The sequence below is a fragment of the Hippopotamus amphibius genome, chromosome 3 (genome assembly GCF_030028045.1).
Source record: "Hippopotamus amphibius kiboko isolate mHipAmp2 chromosome 3, mHipAmp2.hap2, whole genome shotgun sequence".
NCBI lineage: Eukaryota > Metazoa > Chordata > Mammalia > Artiodactyla > Hippopotamidae > Hippopotamus > Hippopotamus amphibius.
In genome coordinates, this window is record NC_080188.1 from 163,060,139 (window position 1) to 163,081,470 (window position 21,332).

At 42.7% G+C, this 21,332-nt stretch overlaps 1 protein-coding gene across 1 annotated transcript in view; it reads right to left on the reverse strand.

Moving 5' to 3' along the window:
* PTPN14 (protein tyrosine phosphatase non-receptor type 14) overlaps window positions 1-20,693 on the reverse strand; it is a 176,936-nt gene extending 156,243 nt beyond the window's left edge. Inside the window, exon 1 of the mRNA XM_057725913.1 lies at window positions 20,606-20,693. The gene's annotated coding sequence lies outside the window, so the exon portion shown is untranslated. The remainder of the gene's footprint in view (window positions 1-20,605) is intronic.
* Window positions 20,694-21,332: the final 639 nt, after the last annotated feature.

Below are 21,332 nucleotides of genomic sequence, written 5' to 3' on the forward strand. Positions count from 1 at the left end.
AGTGCACTTTCCACTAGACCACATGGTGATGATGGGGGATGGCTGGAGAGTTCGCAAAACTTCAAACTGGACGTGGCCCATTACACATCTGCCCAGAGTGGTTTCGTCTTACATGGCCTTAGGGACTCTCTTGTAACACGCTAGAGTCACTTCATAATGGTGCTGCCTTTTTAATGGGTAGTGGCTTTTTTAGACGTGTATGTAATCAAAGGGATTAAAATCAAGCTGTAGTTAAAGTGTACACATACCAACAGTAACTCAAATACCATGCAAAGAAGTCACTATTTGGTTTTCTAGGTCAAATACTAATCTATGGAATAATATCATTGTAATGTATTCAATCATCAGTAAAATATGCACTATAAGGAAACTACCTTTAGAATCTGTTTAGCAGAGACTCAAGGTAGGTATCCAGACACTAGAAAGATACATATTATTTGAGAGAGACAGAGCTAACTTTGGTAGCAAAGCAATTCTTTGAGCACAGCTCCCAGGAACAAAATACAGCAATGAAAGATACCCAAGATCTTAACCCAGCATTGACTGGCCCAGACACAGCAGAGAAGAAAGGGCATTTTGATTGGCAAGACATTTGAAAATCTGGGGGGTTTTGTTTGTTTGTATTTATTTTAAGCCTGGGATGTGTGGAAGAAATGATAAATGAAAGAAGTGAGCAGGAGGGCAGAACAGAAAATGAGAAGAAAAGAAAGTAATGAAGTGCTAGAGAGAGCAGGTGACACAGCCGGGAAAGGCAAAATGGTGTATATTATCCATAACGGCAGCAGGAAAGCCCCCTGTCTTCAGTGGAGGAAAGCTCTGGTCAAGACATAAGACTCAGACCAGATGTTCGATATCTGGAGATTTCTGTTTGGGCGCCAACAGAGGCGTCTGTCTACATATCAGGCCTGGGTTTTTGCTTTGCCTGTTGAGGAACTTGAGTCCAGGACTTCCCTGGTGGCACAGTGGTTAAGAATCCACCTGCCAATGCAGGAGACACAGGTTCAATCCCTGGTCCGGGTAGATCCCACATGCCTCGGAGCAACTAAGCCTGTGCGCCACAACTACTGAGCCTCCATGCTGCAATCACTGAAGCCCATGTGCCTAGAACCCGTGCTCCGCAACAAGAGAAGCCACCGCAATGAGAAGCTCACACACTGCAATGAAGAGTAGCCCCAACTTGCTGCAACTAGAGAAAGTCTGCATGCAGCAACGAAGACCCAACACAGCCAAATAAATAAATTTATTTTTAAAAACAAAAGGAACTTGAGTTCAACCAGAAGTGACCAATGCCAAATGAGAAATTATACTGAGAAGCCAAATTGTCAAAAGGACTCTGCTCACTCTCAACCCAAAAGGACTAATGTCTGGGCAAATCAGTTTAAGTACTAAAAAATTCTAAGAGAAACAGATCACTCTATTATTATAAAAGAAGCATAGCCTGTTACATGCATTAATACTTCTGCTGCCTGTTCAGGGTGTCCCTTACACATTAATTACATTTTTAATTCTTCTTTTTTAGTATTTCATTTTATCAGCCAAAAACTCCTATGAGCATTACAATATTTCCTTCTAGCAGGTACATCCAAGATTCTGAATAGTCAAGTAGTTTAAAAATGGGCTGGATTTCATAGTAGCACAGAAATGCATGCTGAGATACACCTAACCAACCACAAGCAAGCAAACAGAAAAATCTCAAAGGTAGTTGGGGAACATAGTTAAGCAGGGCCTGAAATCTTTGGGACAGATGCTGTCTGGTGGTTTTTAAATTTTTTTTCTCTTCATTGCTTCCCCCCAAAAATCTGTAAACAACATTTAAAAAGTCAATAGAGTACACATAAAGATGAAGGGTTACAGTATTGGAAATGCTAACAGTGATAATAAGCATTTCTTTCTAAAGCTCAATTAATCAAAATGTATGGAGCACCTCAATTATTCCCATGATGGAATAAAAGAGCTTTACATCAAAACAAACAAAAAAAGACTTTCACATCATGTCAACAATATCCTAATAATAAGTATTTAATAGTAATCTATATAACAAAACAATGACTAAACATGAGCCTTATAAATTATAAAAATCTGGCAGCATGTAAACTGGCCCATCCTTGGAGGGGTGGTTTTGCCAACAAAGAACATGAAAATGTATACATTATTTTCTGTGATGCATTAATTGCTCTCCTGGGAATTCAACCCAAAGGAATAATCTGAAAGAAGAAAGACACTACATGGCCAAAGATGTTAATGGCATTTTATTTATAATAACAAAACCCTGGAAATAACCAAATAATCAATAAATGGAAATTGCTACTTAAAACACAAATTCAGTGAACTAAATACACACCCATTAAATTTACACAGACATTAAGACAGTACAGAAACAGGGGGAAGTATGCCAAAGAAGATAAGTGGGGAGCAAAGCCAAATAAAAAGTATTCTCTCAATACATTATTCTATTTGAATATTATTCTATATATAGGACATGACTATAATTATATAGTTAATAGAAAGTTTGGAAAGAATATAAAAACACAGTGGCCATGTTTCAGTGGTAGGATAATTGGTGTGAAGATTCTTGAGAGATTTTAAGAACTTAAGTGTGATTGTTTTAAAAAGTGGGCTTTGGTGTGATACCCACAAGCACAGAAGTCAAGGATGGCGGGTCCTAGTGCATATGTCATGGATACCTAATTACAAGCAAAGTATGTCACTCACAAGGTAGCTGCCCCCTCCCAAAATGTACTTGTATTTGACAACTGAGCACATCAGTGTAACAGAGTATGTTGCCTATGCTTCTCTTGGGGATCTGCAGCAAGAAGACAGAGGGAAACTAACGGGGTTTTTGCCACTGCCCTCCTTATGAACAAGCTCCAGCAACTCATGGATATTAACAAACATGTGCTAATTACTATATGACAGACAATGTGTTATAAGAACCCCAAATCTCTGTTATATCCAGAAAGCACTGGACATTCAATGCTGGTGAAAGACAGTCAGCTGGATGCAGGTATGTTAAAATTGTCTAGCAGTCACAGGTCTTCTTAGGTAAATAACTACAGTGCTGTGCCTGACACTCACCCATCAGGTTAAGCCACGTGTCTTAGTCCATTCGGGCTGCTGGAATGAAATGTCACCAATGGGGCAGTTTATAAACAACAGAAATTAATTGCTCACAGTTCTGGTGGCTGGAAGTCTGAGATCAGGGTGTCATCACTTTTGGGTGAGAGCCCTCTTCCAAGTTGCAGGCTTCTCACTGTATCCTTACATGGCAGAAGAGGCTAGGGAACTCTGTGGGGGGTCTCTTTTATAAGGGCACTAATCTCATTCCTGAGGGCTCCACCCTCATAACCTAAGCATGTCCCAAAGTCCACACCTCCTAATAGCATCACCTCTGGGGGTTAGGATTTAAACATATGGATCTTGGGGGGACACATTCAGACCACAGCACTATATAAGAGGATTCCACTTTTAGGTCAACACAAGGCTAAGAGGGAAGGAAAATGGAAGACAAAGGAAAAAGAACTGGGGCGTGGACAAGGTAACACTAGCTAATTTGGGACAACACGGTACAGGCTCCCATAGGTGGGACCATCAATTCCAGACCTAAAAGCTATACTCACATATATTTTACACCTTTACCCTCAACTCTCTCAAAATACAGAAATTGGTATACAGGAATACACCACAAAGATAAGCACTTCTTTTGTCTTTAAAATAAGAAAACCTTTACAATGAGCATGACAACCTGTGAGAAAAGTTCAGTAGTAACCTTCTGCTTATAAATTCAACCTAGATATATAACCATTCAATATAAAACAAACATCCTATTTTACTGCACTGATTTTTAAAAGCTTCTGTTCTGTAATTACTTGGTTTCTTCCATATGAACATAAAGCAGCCTCAGTCTCACTTACTTTGAGCCTCAGAATCCAATTTTCCCAAAAGACTTATTATAAAATCAAAACTTCATAAAGCAATGGGTCCTCATCTTCCAAAGAAATTTGAAATGAATTCCAAGAAGACTTATACAAAATGAACTTAAAGTGAAATAGGAAACCATCTCAGGAACAAAACCCCAAAGACTTTCATGGCAAATTTATTCAAATTCATATGTCTTCAACACTAACCTGAGTCTTACTATTCACAATATTAATACTTTAAATACTCACATTTTTAACATTCTGCAGTCAGCACCTACTACTGTTCAAATAAACTCTGGTTCACACACTCATGTCTGGTTCACACATCAACTTGTTTCCCACTGAGCTGTAACATTTCTTACAAGCTTTATGCCGGCGGTCTCAAAAATGGATTTCTCAGTTCTGAGGATTTTTGACATTCCTCCACTAAATGAGGTAGGAGGCATTTGCACTCCAATGGTAGTTGCAAAATCCAACCTACCATTCCCAAATTCCAGCATAACACTTCCCATCCCAACACGGACACACACAGATACAGACACACACACACACACACACACGCACCCCCCTGCTTATTCTCCCTATGAACTCTGGATTGAGTGGCCTGAGAGTCTCTCTTACCTGCCCTGCCAGTCTTGTCTCCTTTGCTGTGAGGTCTCCGATCCTTACATGAGGAAATATAACCAAGGGCACTGATGGGCATGCCTAGATACTACTATTTCTAAGCAGACACCAAAGATGAGTGCAGCAGCAGGCAACATGACACTTGTAAAGTAAACCAAGAGAGAGGATACAGTTGGTAATAAAAAGTTTTAGTTTACAGTTTGAGGGGGGGAAACTGTAGGAAAGACTGGTTCTTAAGTTTCAGTTGGTATTTTCTGCTATATAAACTACATGGCCATAGGGGAATCTGAACACCATGGAATTAAAGCCATCCAATGTTAGGCAATAGAACAATAAGCAAATCTCCTCTCCTAAGACTTTGAAATATGCAGCACAATTCAGCAATTTGAGTAGGTTCAGCCATTTACCTAGTTCCACAGTAATAATTACTATGATTTGCTTCAGATAAAAGTTACAAAACCTCAAATCAAATATATGTTTTCTTTTTACTTTTTTCACCATTTTGTTTCAATGTAAGGATAAAGATGTGTTTAAGAAACAACGTATTGAGAAAAACATGGGACCAGGAAAACAAAGAGAAGATAAAAATGAGTATTTTTTAAGAATGACTTTCAGAAACCAGTTAATTATGTGGCCCTGGTTTTATTCAATTTAATAGAAAAAAATATCCACAGAATTTGTTCTAAAAGTTTTTGTTTTAAAATACCATCCTTAATAATTACAAAAATTAAGCTATAAGCAATGATGAAAATTGTATACTTAAATATTGATGGCACTATAAACTGACAACCTTTGTAGAGAGCAATCTGGCCATATGTAACAAGATCCACAAGCAATTCATGCCCTCTGACCCAGATAAGCCTACCTTGGAAACTATATCCCAAGAAAATCCTCTGCAAATAAATAAATGTAATTTGTTCAACAACATTGACTACAACGCTATTTATAATTGCTCAAGTTGGAAACAATCCAAACACCAAACCATAAGGGAACAGTTAGGTCAATGATGGTATAAAAGATGAGATTATTGATCCCAACTCTTTGTTCCCCTCCTGTAAATATATCCCATCCATTTCCCTGTGACTTGCCAGGGAATCCTGTGAGGTGAGTGTAGGTTCCCAACTCATTGATTTTGGACTTGGCCATGTGATATACTTTTGCCAATGGGATGTGAGCAGACAGCATATTTGCCACCTCTATGCAACAGCCTTCTTTTTTTCTTTTTGGCCACACTGTGTGGCATGTGGGATCTTAGCTACCTGACAGGGATCAAACCCATGCTCCCTGCAGTGGAAGCCCAGAGTCTGGACTGGCAGGGAAGTCCCCATGCAGCAGCTTTAAGGGAGATGGCATGCTTCTCACTATACTCCTGCCCTCAGCCGTGAGAACATCAGGCCCCATACAGGGGCTGTTCATTAGTCTGGGTTCCCAAATGAGAAGACGTGTGCGGAGTGGCACCAAGCCCGGTCAAGCCATCAAAAGCTGCAGCACACTGCAGCACCCACATCACAAAGACAGCAATAAATGTTTGTTGTCATAAGCCACTGAGATGCTGGAACCTTGTTTTTACCATAGCAAAAGCTAATATAGCAGTCATCAAAATAGGGCAAGTTATAAAGTAGTGGATATAGGAAAACATATATTTGAAAAAAGTTTGTGAAAAAATAAAAGATAAAACTAATAGACAGTTACCGAACACATATATATTAAAAAAGGCAAGTCAACAAGCATCAAAAATTAACTAACTTAGAATGATGTAACATTATAATTTTTTTTTTTTTGGCCACACCACACAATTAGCAGGATCTTAGTTCCCTGACCAGAGATCAAACCCATATCCCCTGCAGTGGAAGTGTGGAATCCTAACCACTGGACCACCAGGGAATTCCCTATAATTATTTTTATGAAGTATGTATGTACTTATATATGTTTACTTTCCATTTAAATGCTACCTTTATATAAATATATTTTCAATAATTTTATACAGATCATATTCATAACAAGTAACTCTAACACTTTTTTTCTGCTTTAAATGATGTAAAGATTAGTGAACACTTAGGCTAAAAGTGAATCTAGTGCAAAAGGTTATTAAGTTTTTGAAGGTATGAATTCAGGGTTCATCAGATACTTTTGTCAGACTACAAGGAAGGGAACTGTAAAAAAACAGACCAGAGCATGAGTTATTTGCCGGGATAATCCACTTCCCAGTCATCAAACATTGTGTAAAAGCAAGGTCTGAAAAGATATCACCTATCTGAAAATAAAATTATGCTACCTTTGATTTTATCTTTATGACCTGTTTGAAACTCCATTACATTTGTGTGATTCAAGAATCATAAGTGTTCATGCGGAATATAGAAAAATGGTACAAATCAACCAGTTTGCAAGGCAGAAATAGAGACACAGATGTAGCGAACAAACATATGGACACCAAGTGGGGAAAGGGGGGGTAGGGGGTGGGAGGGGATGGATTGGGAGATTGAGATTGCCATATATACATTACTAATAAGAAAAAAAATCAAATTGTACACATTAAATATATGCAGTTTACTCTATGTCAATTGTACCTCAATAAAAGTTCTTAAAGAAAAAAAAAAATAAGTGTTCATTATAACAAGCACTCTCACAGAAATTTATCCTAAAATAAATTCAATAACAATTTTAAAAAACTGTTAATGTGAAAATTCTTGCTATCATCTTCTATGGGATAGCAATAAATACAAATGTATGTATTTTCAACAATAAAAAAAGGAACTCACAGTATGTCAATTATATGTAGATATATAAAATAATTATTGACAATAAGAAATATGAAAAGCATGCATATATGTGAGGGAGTATATAAAACTACAAAAATATGCCTACATATGAACAAAAATTAGAAAAATATGAAAAAAATTTAAATAAACTTGTAAAATACATTTTTACCAATTTTTTAAAAGTATTGTAGTTATATTGAGGAGAAAGATCTAATGCTTATATTACTAAATCTGTACTTGCTATGAAATATATCAACATCTCTCAGTTAAAAGCAATCTAAAGTAATGCTTAAAGTTTCTAAAATCAATTTCTGATAAATATCTTTCTAATTAAGGCAGCCTTGGATTAGTAAATGGAGTATATTAAGGATAATTTCATCATTTCCTGATAACTTGAGGTCATTCTTAGGAACATCAACTGTACTACATTCCCTGATTCAAAGATACTATCTGCCAGTGCTGGGGAGAAGAGTGTACATTCTTCCTAGGCACTGAATGAACAAAAGAACTGCTACTGATCAGTTCTAGGTAGTGTTTTCTCTTTTGCCTTTGAGAGGCAGTGATGCAGAGTGGTCACAAGTGCACGTGCTGGATTCACGCCCAGATTTGACACTGAGCTCCATCTTTTCTGTACTCGTATTTGCATGCCAATGGTGTTACACAGTAAACTAGTATTTACTAGCGTAGGATCTAGTGCCTTAGCCTTTTTAAGCCCTAGGTTTCTCATCTATAAAATAAGCCAATGAGAGTGCTTACTTCACAGAGCTGTTATAAGGATCAAAAAAATAATCCATTTAAAGTGCTTGACAAAGTACTTGTATATGGTAAGCAGTAAATAAACACCAGCTAATATTAGTCTCTCTCTGCTGGTCATGTAAGGTGTCATCAGGTTTGCCTCTCACCACTGTCAAAAACTATTTCCAGTTTCCATCTCTAGCCACTGTTCACTCAGTCCTCAGGCATCACCCTGGGGGACAGGGCTCCAGTAAGAGGTGGATAAGCATCTACTGCAGTTCTGTCCTAAAGAAACATAATGTGGACCACAAATGCAAGCCACACAGGCAATTTAAAATTTTCCAGTAGTCACATTTAAAGAGCAAAACAGAACACAAGAAATTAATTGTAACAATACATTTTATTCAACTCAACATATCTGAAATATTATTTCAATGTGTGATCAACTTAAAAATTTACGATGAGATACTTGACATTCATTTTTTGTACTAATTCTGCAATGTCTGGTGTGAACTTGATACTTCTGCACATCTCAACTCAAACTAGTCACATTTCAAATGCCAAATGGTCACATGTGCCTGGTGGCTACCTGAGTAGTCACTGAGTCTTTTAAAGATTATGACTGCAGAAAAACATCTCCACCTTCAAAGACATCAAAATGCATTTATTAAACAAACTGATGGATGAAAGGAAAGGGGTGGGGGGGAGAAAGCGAGAGAGAGATGGGGGAAAGGAAGGAAGGAAAGAAGAAAAAACGAGAGGAAGAAAGAAAGAGAGGCAGAACAGATGTTCCCGACCTGCGCAGACTTCTGGGCCTCACCTGAGCTGTGAGGCCAGAGAGGATGAGTTCAAATCCATTTCTTCCACTTTGTAGCTGTGAGATATTAGCAAATAACCTCTTTAACTTCCTATTTCTCAAGGATAAACTATAGATAAAAATAACCTCTCTTTCATAAGATTGTTATGAGTTAAAAGGCTGTGGAGGAAAAAAAAAGGGGTATCCATACAGAAAGCTCTGCTTTGTAAAAGGTCAGTAATGGGAGTAGGGAAAATTGCTGAAGGAAATACTGAGCAAATTAGCTAGAAATAATAAAGAGGCCACGGAAGAGAAAGGCTGGTCATGTGATAGTCACAGCGCCTTTGTTAAATGCCCAGTTATACAAAACAACTGCCACAGTGACAGCTATTAATAAAATAATTGCAGTAACATTTCTAAAGCCCTCAATGGTTTATACCTCCTTAGCCTGACTGCTTTCTTTTGGCAGTATGATAAGTTAAGGGCGGGGGGAGTAGGGCTGATTGCCAGAATTTGGAGAATCAAGATTTTTCAGTAGCGTATACGTTAATCACAGTTTCTGGCCTCAATCAAACGGATTACGGAAGATATGTGGATCTCTCTTTGAAGGATGAGGTTCCCATAGTGCCTCAAATTCAGTCCAAACATTACTCTTCCCTGTACTATAAATACATAAAATTAGACTAAATGTTTCCTGTTCCTAAAAATTTCCCTGAAAGTTGATTTTGTGAATAAGTTCCTGATATTTTATTTTCAACTTGCTCTTGTTCTGTGCTCCCCACCCCCCGAAAAAATTCAATTAATAAAAAATATAAAGTTAGTCTGGTCTGCTAATGAAGACTTTAAAGGCTTACTCATATTAATAATCCAAGTCGCTATACTCTCTAATTTGATGCTGAGTCTCTTAAAGACAAAAAACAAGCCTTCTCTATTCCAGGGACCTTCTAAACCGAGCTTTTCCTAGAAAGCATTTCATATAATATTCATATCCCTTGAGACTACATGGTTCATAAAATTGATTTTTTTAAAAAGGTCCTTACTAAAATAAATTCAGCTTCGACACACTTTTGTTTATTGCAAGACTTCTTGGAGTCTTTAATACACACACGTACACAGATTTCAAACTGCTATGCTCAGCCATTATTACCATTCTAGCATTCGACAAATGAGGAAAAATAATAAGCGAATCAGGAGACTCAAACAACAGGGAGGTAGCCTAATTATCCCACAGAAATAGACATCTTTATAGACCTTTGCACTGAGTTTCCGGCCCAATGGGCTGTGCACTGCGCATTTCTCCCTTTTATCATCCCTGATACATATACAGTTATTAACATATCAGAATCCTTCAAATGAAGGCAATTATTATAAAGGAAGGAAGGGAGGGATGGAGGGAGAAAGAAGGGAGGAGAAAGGACTGCAGTAGGGAAAAAGAGGAGAGGGAGGAAATTTCTTTGAATAATGTAGTAAGTGTAAACATCACTTCATATTCACAGGCAAGCGTAAATGCCTAAACACGTGCATAAGGATGAAGGGACATGAAACATGCACCGGTACCAAACCTAGGCCTTGGAAAATAAGCCTCATTTTGAAAACAACCAAACAGCTGCTCAGCAGAAACACAGCACAAATCATCCTTCCCAGCCTTTATTTTTAGATGCCTCTTAAGTAAAACAATAATTTTCTAAAGAATATAATTAAAACCGGTAGGTGTCACTTCATTATTTTGGAGTTTTAATTCATTTCACATCAGTTACCCTTTTTCCCCCCTCAGAAATCGCATAATTATATACTATTCCATAACAAATTTCTTGCCTTTGAATAAAAGAATTTATATGATCTTTTTAAAATGTACAGATTTTAAAACAGCATAATCCACCCAGAACGTTAGTATAACCCACAGGTTCAAACACAGGGAATCTAAAAGTCAGCCCCATTTTTCAAATGATAATTTAAAGACTTGTATATGCCTAAAAAAGAAAAAAATGTGTACCTTCATCATGTAAAGCACAGTTTACAAAATGTCTAATGAAAAAGAATATGCTTAATAGATCACAGGATTTCATTGGCAGAAACGAATGCTAATTGCCTGCTGGAGTCTTGAATGAAAGCTAATTGCTGGCTTGAGCTGTCACCACTGACCCTGGTAACAGAGCAGTATACCCTTCATAATCCTAATACAGCATAATCCTCCTTCATTACAGTTATTATAGCTCTGCTGTGGGACATGTCTGCCACAAAAATAAACTCTGCTGCCTCTCCTCTCCAAGGATGTGTTGCTTCTCCATCCCAGAGCAAGTAGTGTTGATGGCAGAAGTCACCCTTACAACAAGTGGTACCACCGCACAGCCCAGATCTACTTCCAAACCTAGGCTCACACACCCTTGGACACTGCTAAGGAAACCATCAACACACTCCAGGGTCATGGGGGGAAAGGACTAAAAAACAAGAACAAACCAAAACAATGACACCATCACCCATCACCATAAGGTAAACAGGAAAAGCAGAAGAAATAATTTCTAAAACTAATCATGGGGGACTTCTCTGGTGGCGCAGTGCTTAAGAATCCGCCTGCTAAAGCAGGCAACACAGGTTCGATCCCTGGTCCAGGAAGATCCCACATGCCACGGAGCAACTAAGCCCATGCACCACAACTGCTGAGCCTGCACTCTAGAGCCCGCAAGCCACAACTACTGAGCCCATGTGCCACAACTACTGAGGCTGCATGCTGCAACTACTGAAGCCTGTGTGCATAGAGCCCAGTTCCACAAGAGAAGCCACCACAATAAGAAGCCCACACCCACAACAAAGAGTAGCCTCTGTTTGCCGCAACTAGAGAAGGCCTGTGCACAGCAACAAAGACCCAACGCAGCCAATAAATAAATAAATAAATAAAGCTAATCATGGGTTTGAATTAGGAAATCCATATATAAATCAATTCAATCTACAGTCTACATTTCCAATATTGAGCCCACATGATATTCCCCCTTCAATTTGCTTTGAAATTTTTTCGGACACACTCTTTAAAAACTTACTTCAATTAAAAACATTAACCTTACATCTATGACTCAACAATTCCAAGCATTTATTGAACACCTACTCTGCAGCACGTGCCAAGAACCCAAAGATAAATAAATCACAAAACATGTCCCTGAAGAGCTCACAGCTTTGCGGAGATAGATGAACAAACAGCTATAATCCAATACGATGCTTATCAGTAAAGCATGGGGAGAGGACCAAAGGAAGACAGATCAGGGGACAATGAACCCCCCCCAAATGATAAAACGGGAATGTCAGACAAAACATCTAAGAAGATGTAAAACTCATACCAGACATTAAGGAATAGAGGAAATTATTATGTGACCAGATATGAAAAGGAATTCGAGGCAATAGTAACAGTCACAGCATGAGTCAAAGCCACAACGTTTCAACTGTAAGAAACAGTTTCCAGCCCAAGCTAGAAGTTAGGGTAGGTGGGAACAAGAGCTATGCCTGCAGAGCCCTGCTAAGGGCTTATGCTCCGCTAAGGCTTATGCTCCGCTAAGGCTTATGCTCCGCTAAGAAGTCTGCATTTGACCATGGGCGGTTTCGTGTGTTATTAAAATTACATCTTCCAGCCATTCAGGAGAAAATAGTAAACATACATGTTCCCACCAGCCAGCTTAGGAAATAAGACAACACCACATCTCTCTCCTCACCTCCACCACCACCCCATCCCCTGTATCAGGTGTTTATCATCTTTCTGGCATTTCTTTACCCAGCTGACCCTGGAACAACTTGGTTTGAACTACCTGGGTCCACATACTTGGATTCTTTTTCGATAGTAACTACAGTACTGCCTGATCTGTGGTTTGTTGAATCTGTGGATGTGGAACCACGGATGGGGGGGCGGGGGGGTGGCAGGGGCACACCTAGAAGGTATATGAGGATTTTCAACCGTGCGGAGAGTTGACGCCTCTAAGCCACACGTTGTTCAAGGGTCAACTGTACTTTTATGACAGACATACATATCTCTAAACAACAGAAAGTGACAAGAAAGAGTTCAAGCAAGAGGATGAACATACCAGACGTTTAAAACAAGACTGTAGTGTAGGGGGTGGACTGGTCTCTGCACTGGCAGCAGCAGGACAGGTGACAAAGAGATGTCGGGATAACCGTCTTTGCGGAAGGACTGTCACAGTGGAGAGGGAAGGGGCAGCCTCAGCCTCGGAGGGCATTCCAGGGGCAAGCAGGAGGCAAGCGGGGGCAACCAGAAGGAATGGTTACCGGTGACCAGCAGCAGGAGAGAAGCAACCGTCGGGGACAGTCTGTGCTGGGGACGAGGAGGAATGTTGAGAAGGGGGAGGCGGTGGCAGCTCCTGGGCAGGCGGGCAGGCAAACGAGAGGGATGAGGCAGGTTAATCAGGACACAAAGCACAAAGAGGTAAATGCCAAGACAAAGTGGCGGAGGGGCCTGGTCCGGGGGGGGGGGGGGGGGGGGGGTGAGACTGGGAAGGCTGCCCAGAGGAGTGGTATTTAAGGTGGCGCTTGAGGAGGCTTTTGACAGGTAGGAGATCTGAGTATTAGGATCCCTGGGCAAGGAAGCAGCCCGACCATAGGTGACAAATAAATAGGCCTGTTCAGGAAACAGCTGCAGCTTGCCAGAACGCTGGGGAATAGTGGGACATAAATCTGAAGAAATCAGGACCATTTGGGGGTTATTTGTGAAGAACCTTAAAGATCAAGCTGATATAGCGTATATATGTAACATATAACAAACTCACCTTCACGACCATGAAGTGTGCCTTAGTCCCTTTTACTTGAGAACTGAAATAATGGCCAGAACCAATCTCATGATTTAAGGGGATAACATCAGTGACATCATTGCTGCTTATTATATGGTTCTATATGTAGAACAGGCCACCTTGGTTAAGGATAGGTTGGTATCCACTGTGACACGGTGTCATGGAGGGTCTCTCTCTCTTTTTCATTTTAAAAACGAGTAATTCAGAGGTTGAATAATGAATGATTTGCCTTTTCTTCTTTAAAATAAGGTACGAAAGAAAATAATGCACAGAAAGGAAATGAAGCATATTCTAATCAACAGTATATCTGAACTTGTGAGAACAATTTCGTTTTATGCCTCAACCCCCAAATGTTCCTACTTATTAATCTTTTTGTGATATTTGCACTCCCTTAATCTGCAAGGTTCCCTAGGTTTGAAAAATGAGGAAGAAAATTACCATGTTTTTGAATGTATCCAAATAAAACAAAACAACAATAAGAACCAGAGTATCAGTAACTTGAGAAAACAGCTCAGGGATGTGATTCATCTCCTCGAATGGACAAATAAGATGTGTATCATAAATAGCACTGACATCTGTTGAACTGAAAATCACATGCAGTCATAAACATGATATAATCTTCCCAGAGCACCGCACCTCCTATTAAAGAATAAATAATAAATTCCACACCAAGCTGGGCTCTAAACCTTCAGGTCAGCATTTCAGAAATGTATTCATTCATTGATTCTTCAAAGACAAAAAAAAAAGTCAATTCCATTTCATTCTCTGCAGAACAGCAATAATAATAGTACCTACTTCACAGGGGTGTTGAAAGACATAATAAAATCATCGAAAGTGCTGAGAACACTGGGACAGAGTCAGCACCAATAAAGGTAAGCTGTGGCTATTTCTACCCAACCTTCATACGGGGTGGAGATTCTGAACCAAATAAAACGTGAATCCTGCCAGGAGAAGCTTATAACTCAGTAGAGGAGAGAGGGAGGTAAACATATACAATATGGTGAGACAGAACTTACCAATGGTGCTAAGTGCAAAGCGCTCTGGAAATATAAAGAAAGGAATGCCTAACTGGTCATTGGAAGGAGTGTCAGGGAAGGGGAAGCTTTAGCTGAAAGCGCAGGGGCCAACCAGGCTGCAAAAGGGAAGAGGTCGCTCTGGGTCGGAATGTAAGGAACAAAGGAGAGGGGATTACACATCACCAAGTCTTAGGGCCCTAGCATAGAGAGAGGGGAAGAACAGCAGATGGGAATGGGTAAAAAAGCCTTATACAGGTAATAAGAAGCAAAATAAGAATTTAAATACTATAAGCAATTTGTATTTTAAAAAGCTCTTTGAAACAGTAGATGAAGAATATATAAAAGACAGCCTTTGAAGCTCTTGAACAACCCCAAGAGGCAGTGGGGATGGAGGGAAGGGAACAACCTAAAGATATTTTAGAGACACAAACTCAAAGGACCTAAGGACTGATTGGGTTTGTTATTGGGGTTTGAGAGTAGGGTTTGGGGGGGCTGCTAAGAAATAGTGACACGTTGAAGAGAACTCCAAGTGCCTGGCTTCAGCAGCCAACTCAATTGATGTCAGGAAATACAGAAGCAGCAGATTTTGTGGCAAGAAACTGAGTTCAATTTGAGACAGGTCGAATGGGGCATGTATATCGGATATCCAGATGGAGAGAAGTACCAGATAAACCAAACTCTTTGGAGCCAAGGGGAAGTGTCTGGATGAGAGACGATAGGCAAGCAAATCCATTAAAATGGAAGCATCTCCTTCATGCTCTCCACAGGCCTGCCTGGGGATAAGAGGCCATTAAGTGACTCCCAGCCTCTCCAGAACTCTGAAACAACCAGAAACAGCATCATTCAAACCAATGCAGTGAAAAACGTAAATGACTACCGACCCAAGACTGATAGGAGTGGATGGGTCAAAATGAGATTCCTTGGCTCAGGGATTCTCAAAATGTAGGTGATCAAAGGACCAGGAGTATTAGCATCACCTGGGAGTTCCTTAGGAATGCAAATTCTCAGACCCCACCCCAGACCTACAGAATTCTGAAGCTGGGGTGGGCGTAGGGAATAGCATCAGTCTGTGTTTACCAAGCCCTCCAGGTGATTCTGAGGCTCTCTAGAGGGAGATCCACAGCCTTAGCTAATGCCTCAATTATTTGAGGGGAATGGAGTGTGAAAGAAAGAACTCCCAGGAGACAGATTTCCAAAGATTTGAGGAAATTATGTGTTAGAAAAGGATACATCAGGAACTTTTGCTAATTTTCAACAAGGAAGCAAAGGAGATCAAGTCGGTGGTCCTTGCCGTAAAGCTTTCTATTTTAGGACTATCATTCAGTACTAAAATCTCAAATATGACAAACTTGAAAAGGATGCTCTACATTTCAGAGGACGCTATACCACCAGCGAACCCTTTCTCTTTTTCTCACCAGACACCTCCCTGTCGACCAACATCAAGCATTATGGGACGGCCGCCTAAGCTTACAGGATCTCTGGATATGCAACAGACCTCTGGGTCAAGCTAATTGACCAGGTTCAGGATGAAACCCTTGAGCTTGGCCTAATGGAGTCCCCTAAGGAACTAAGCTAAATCACCCACATGTCAAATTTTACACACAAGATTGATCTAAGCATGGCCACAATACGTTTTTTCCAGTAGCAAGGACCATAAAGCAAGTCCAACATAGCTTGACTGGAAAGTAAAACAAAATCAAGCCGAGGCATATGGAACCAAAAGGAAAAAGGGAAAGGAAATTAAAACAATGTTAATACGCCATTTATAATCCAACTTAGACACAAAACCACCCCTACCCCACAAAAAGGTACTTAGTCACAATTACCTTTTACCCTCAGCTACTCTAAATCCTCATCCACAAGCATTGCATCATATCCTTTCATTCAAAATTATAAATAATTCAGAGATTATTTATTTTCATAATTGGTGTGCATGCAATACACGGCAAAGGCAATGGCTGATCCTAGCAATGTGATTTCCTCTCCCCTTTCACTGCAAAAATCCCAGCCTGATCTGCATTTTCTTAAACTGTCTCCCTGGACCACTCAAAGGGGTCCTCTCTGACCTGGGACCTGTTTGTAATCTTGTATGCAAGATCTAACCAATTCTTGGCTATAACAATCCATTATGCTTCTAGAACAGCTACTACACATCTGCCCTACCGACCTTATAGGAGTGGTTCCTTTCTGCTAACATTGCCTCCTGCTGGGAGGTTGATATGAAGATCAATGAGTTAATGTTTGCCAAATACTTTAGGCTTCTCAGATGAAAGGCAACGTTAAAGTTCAGGCAACCTGAAGCTGGCAGGACAGGAGAGGCACTGCAGTTGACTCCTTATACTTGGGCTTCAAAGAAGGAAAGCAAGGCTGCAAAGACACTCATTTGTGCCGATCAATCAGCTAGCTTTTGCACTCTTGCTAAAGGCAGGCGGATTTATCCTAACCTCACTTAATTGACTGGATTTTAATATCAGAAACACAAGGATCCTTGTATTAGCACTGGACCCTTGTTATAGTAAGTAGAATACAGAGAAAAGAATCCTTTTCTCTGCCCTTGTCTACGTGGCCTTCCCTCCCCAAACTATCCTCCTGCTTGGTCCTGCAATGCTCAACCTCCTCCTACACGAGGGGCCAGCAGCTGCCAGCCAACACGTTTGCCTTGAGCCAACAGACCAAAAAAAAAAAGGTCAAAGACAAAGCTTTATGTGTATGTTGGCACCCATGTGAATTCAGGCTGCTAGGGAAAAAATGACACACAAAGAGCACATTCATGGCCACATATAACTCCTGGAACATATAAATAGCCATCCTTGACCCAACACCTACTCTGTGAGGGAGGCACTGTGAGCAGAGGGATGTAGAGCATTACACAGAATTCCCTACCATTATCCTGGCAAGTTAAACACTACTGGGCCCATCTTAGAGATGCGGAAATGGAGGCTCAGAAGGGCTATGAAGTTCGGCCAACATTACACAGCTAAAAGATGGCAAAGCTCGAATACAAACCTACCTATACCTCCAACTCCCAACCCTGGATCCCGGGCGCCAGCACACCAATAGCCTGGAAAAGCTGCAGAATTTGCTACACACACCCCTTGGACCACTCAATAAGCCCTCCCGGGGCTCAGACAGGGAGAGGGTGAATTAAATCAGTAAGGGGAAACCACAGAGTCTTATTTTAGACATGAATTTTGTTAACCTCCTCTCTACCAAAACGTGTTTGCTTTCCCTCGTTCTTTTTCAATCAGCACAAGCAGCAATAATCGAATTGGCTAAAGATTTCATCTTATCTCCCCCCCCCCCCCGCCTTATCTCTAACGCAGCCCACAGCACTGTTCTGAGGCTTACGATGAGTTCCAAAAATGCACAGCATTTGGTGACTAAGTAAAGAAGTTTGAAAACAGGATGGCAGGTGACAAAGGATAAGAATATGGAACCCAGGTGGGGGACAATGTGCAGTCAAAGGGTTTATGTTTGCTTCCCTGGAGCCAAAACCTGAAACCCTTAATAAGGAGGGAAGGCACTGGGGGAAAAAAAAAATCTCATAGTTCCCAACTTCTGGCTCATCCATTCTGGACAAGTAAGAATTTTCCTAAAAATTCTGATTTTCCTCTGAATTCTTTAGGTTCCTCCACATGAAAATACTCAAACTGCTCTTTCCATCACAGCACAAACCTGGATAACTAAAGTGTTAATAACAACTATGTGTTTAAGCCAATGACGGTGGCTGGGTGGGTACCTGGGATTAGCAAGAAAAAGCTTCTTTTGAGCCATTTCTTTCATGCAGGTCCTATACCTTCAGGAAAACCCTTGTCAAGGAGCTGTTCTTGAGATAAGGGAAGGTGTTGGGGGGGGGGCGGCTTGGGTAAACACCTGACACTGTAGGAAGTCAGTGTGCTCTTCCCACTCTCATGTACTGGCCTGAGGTCACCGAAAGCTGGACTACTGCCACCTCAGCCAGGACGCAGCCACTATGAGTAATACTACAACGCCACTTCAGCCCAGTGAAGAGGCACCCTTGAGAGGCAAACCACGTACAGGAGGCTCCTGTGCTATAAAAAAATTTCCTAGGCAGGATCTGCTGAATCCTGGACTGTTAGGCTACAACAATCTGCTAGAAGACATTCAGTTTTTCACAAAGTTTCATAGGAAGGAAAAGTCAACTTTACACCTGTGCTGAAGCAACAATGACTGAGAAAAGTGGAGAATCCAACAGCAAACACAGTGCCACACACATGGACTCCCTTTGCACAGCACGGCCACCCATTCGCATTAGGCAAAAAAGCATCGCGCTGCTCAGCTCCTATTTATTAAGGCTATCATTTCTAAGGCACAAGAACACCATCACCAAAAGATAAGGCAACTTTAATACACGGTTCTATAAGCTGCAGTATTATCACCTATGGACTTCAGGTGGCTCTTTCAAAGGGAATCTATACTATTCTAATGAAACCAGGCATGGGCCAATTAGTAGCAATGAAAATTTAGATGGTCCCACAACCACTGCTTGTTGTAGAAATAGCAAAATAAGGCATGGAGGTGTGTCCAAAAAGAGAGATCTGTGCTCCTCTGGAAGCAACCTGGTGTCTGTATGTGCTTACAGTTTAATTTCTGACATTAAAAAACAAACAAACAAACAAACAAACAAAAAACCTATCCCAGCTACACTGAACCAACCTGGCTGAATCCCCCTCCAGCCCCCAGCTATCTACTAGGTATGACCTTTGTGTACTCGTCTTTCGGATGACTCTTACTTTGCACAAGCGCTTTCCTCTACCTGGAATGCACTTTCCCAATCAGTCCTCCAGATGAGCAACACCTCAACCCTCTCAGCTCCGTGCACATCTCGCCCCCTCACCTCCAGACCAAGCCTTCCCAGGCCCTCTCACCACACTCTACTTCCAGATCAGCCTATGGGTTTCCTCCAGGAGGCTGCAGTTAGCTCTTGTTTTAGCATCTTTGTATCCCCTGTTCCTAGCCCAGAGGAGAAACTGCAATAGTAGGTTTGTTGAATGAATGGGTGAACTAACCCCTTTGAAGAAATTCACACATTGGTGGAATTCCTGTAACCCATCAGCAGCCTGCAGCCAAGAGATTCCTCACCTTCACAAAGAGCCTGCAACTGCCAGTCCCTGGACAGACTGAAGTCGAAACCCCACAATCTCATTACATTGTAGGTAGGGGTGGGGGCGACGGGAACTGGAGGAAGTGGAAAGGAAAGGAAGGTAGGGGCAGCGCTACCTCACTGCTCCCTCAAAAAGCTGGAAGATCCCCGGCAAGCATTCAAACCCCAGATGTAGGGGTCATGCCAGGAGAAAGGGGAGACGGTGTATTAACAACACCCTCAGAACTTGTTAATACTCTGAACTTGGAGAGAGTGAGGTGGAGACCTGTTCTGAAATTATGCGGCCACAGGTTTTCCCTATGAGCCGGCCCGACCACCCAAGTAGGAGCCAAGAAGCCCTGGAGTGTGGTGGCAAGGCTGGGGCCTAGTGGGAGAGCCTGGAAACTCCTCTCCCTCTCAAGATTCTGTCTCCTTAGGGGGCAGAGGAGGGTGGCGGAAGGAGTCCCTCTCCAGCCCCAGAGGCAGCAACGTCTCTGGCTTTCATCCTCCGGCCCCCACCGTCTGGGTATCTCCAGCTGCCCTCACTAGGCCCTCTCTGGGTCCCAAAAAGAAGAAGGGAATGGGGAGGAGGGGGCGAGCGTGCGGGTTCCACCACCGACTCTCCAGACAGCGCTCACCTTCCACCTTAACTCCCCAGACAAGCTGGTGCGCCTCAGCGGGCGGCTCCCACCGCCGCTTAAAACCCCCGCGGCCCGGCCACCTCGCGCCCCCGCTGTCCTGCCAGGCGTCCCGGGCCGCCGATCCCAAGTCGGCGTTGCCAGCGTTTGCCCAAGTCATCGGCAAGGCGCCCGGAGCGCCCAGGCGGCCCCCCGACCTCGGGCCCGACTCCCCGCCCCAGACGCCGCTTACCTGCTTACATGGCCCTGTCGGCGCCCCGCAGTCCCGCGCAGAAAGGCTGTCCTCCGCGGCGGCGAAGCCCCGAATCCCCCTAGGAATTGATTTCCAGTGGCTGGCGGAGGAGGGGAGGAGGGAAGGAGCCGGAGGAGGCGAAAGGGGAGGGAGGTTTCCGCCGCGATCCCGGCGCGAGAGCGCCCGGAGAAGGGGAAAAGGAGAACCACCCCGGCTCGGGGCTGTCCCGCCAGAAGGGGGCCGGGACAGGGAGGATGGGCGAGGTGGGAGGGGAAGAACCGCCAGGGGCCACTGAGTGGCGGTCGCTCCCCGAGGACCAGCGCCGAGAAGGCAGGCGGCGGAGCCAGGAGAAGCGCAGCAACCTGCCCCCGGACAGTGCCCGCCGCGCGCACCCGGGGGAGAAAAAGTTAGGACGAACTTTCTGGGGCCGGGAGAGCCAGGGCGGCAGGAAATGCAAGCGGCCGGGAGAGGAGGGAGGAAGGGGCCGTGCGAGTGGGAGGGGACGGAGCAGGCGCCGGCGGCCGCGGCTCCCCCACCCCCGGGCCGGGCTCGGCGGCGCGAGGGGGGGGAAGGCTGGGCGCGCGCCGGGGGCGGGGAGGAATGCGGCCGGGCGGGCGCGCGCGGGGGCGCGGGGGGCGGCGCGGAATGGGGAGCCCCAGCTCCCCAGCCCCGGGCGCGCGTCCTTGGGGACGTCACAGCGCTGGAATCTGAGGAATGCCCGGCTGCA